Genomic DNA, 1,655 nt, shown 5'->3' on the forward strand with positions numbered 1-1,655 from the left:
CCCCCGTCCCCCCATGCCAAAAAAAAGCCCGGTCTAGGTAGGGTTAAAAGCTAAACTTCCAACCCACGTATGCAATTACCCATTTTACCTGAGGTTATCTTGGCATTCATTCAATGTAGTCTATACTTCATTAGATTTCAAGGAAATTGTGTATGTCATAATGTGTATTCAAATTAGAAGGCTATTGTACGTTACTGGGATATAAAGTATATACAATATAAAAATCTGTCGACGTGACACCGTATTAGGATGATTCTTCATTTAGATAACCTACAAAATAGGCAAGATGTTCATTTTTAAACATGGTCTAATGTGTTGTGTTACTATATAGTACTTTTGATAGTTGACAGGTTATTTATATTAAAAAAAAGAGGTAGGGAGAAATATGAGTTAAGTAAGTACAAGACGACAAATTAAACAAAGGTGAAGTGCGGTAAACTTTTTATGGTAGGAATTACCCCCCCCCCCTTTCCCCAAAGTTTAGTATTTAGAATTAAGTTATACCAGCAGGGCTCGAAATACCGGATGCAAATGCACCTTATTGCAAGTAAAATTGAGGCTGTACAGGTATTTCTGATGTCTGCCTGGACCAAACATGCACTGGTCCATGTACTATGTCTATATATACATGTAGGTGCATCTATTTTTGCATTTACTGCTACCAAAAGTAGTAGTAAATGTCTTTAGTATGACCCATACTTTTTAAAGTCTAAGTGGTGCACTGAATTGTATCTGCCACAATGAAAATATACAGAAAACAAAGTATTTCGAGCCCTGCTAGTGCAGTCCTGTTATATCAACAGTTAGGCTAACCTGTAAATCCGGTCAGTACGAGCAACAGGAGCCACATACAGATGTTGCAGACCACTCGAAGGGCCGCCCCATTACCACTCGGAGCCGGGGGTGGCTGCTGGTGGCGCTTCGCCCTTGTTTTCGTCGTTCCCATGGGCTTTACCGACTTTGACATATCTTCCTGCAGCTGGAAGCACGTCAGATCTACCGAGGGATCTATGGAGGGGATACAGACGGCGTTAGTTACGTGCGGGCGCGTGCTTTCTGCATTACTTTTTGAATTAATAAGAAACGAGGAGAAGTCCTGCAAGGGCACTAGGTTTAAAAGCATTCTCTAATGATACCGTAGAAGAGATCACAGGTCATCCTAGTGATAGACAGCTAAGGACGAGAGTACATGTACTACTTTGATGTACGCTACTAAAAAAAATACGGAAACTAATAAATCAAGTGGGATTCTACGCCTTAGGTAGCGTTCCCAAATGGCTTGCAAACATACACGTACACAGCGAAACAGTTTCTCAAGCAACTGGATAGAGTATTCGAAATCTATTCAGTTTTCAGTATTCAGTTTTCTGGTATTCCATTAACATTACCTGGATGTCTAACTTTCTTCAACGTTTGCAAGAATTTTTACACTCCATCTTTTAAACATTTATAATGTGAGTGTGCATGCTTTCTTTATATCCAAAAACCTAGATTCAAAAGACTGGATTCGGAATAAAGCAAAACAGTTTCTCAAACAACTGGATAGAGTATTCAAAATCTATTCAGTTGCTTGTGATGAGTAACTGTTTTCTGCTCCTTTTAAACATTTATAATGTGAGTGTGCATGCTTTCTTTATATCCAAAAACCTGGATTC

General features: G+C 39.1%; 1 protein-coding gene across 1 annotated transcript in view; it reads right to left on the bottom strand.

The window, feature by feature from the left end:
- The window catches only part of LOC109484903 (angiopoietin-related protein 7-like), a 12,561-nt gene that overhangs the window by 3,232 nt on the left and 7,674 nt on the right, over window positions 1–1,655 (bottom strand). The window lies entirely within an intron of this gene.

The sequence above is a fragment of the Branchiostoma belcheri genome, unplaced genomic scaffold, assembly GCF_001625305.1.
Source record: "Branchiostoma belcheri isolate BF01 breed outbred unplaced genomic scaffold, Haploidv18h27 scaffold71, whole genome shotgun sequence".
Taxonomy (NCBI): Eukaryota; Metazoa; Chordata; class Leptocardii; order Amphioxiformes; family Branchiostomatidae; genus Branchiostoma; species Branchiostoma belcheri.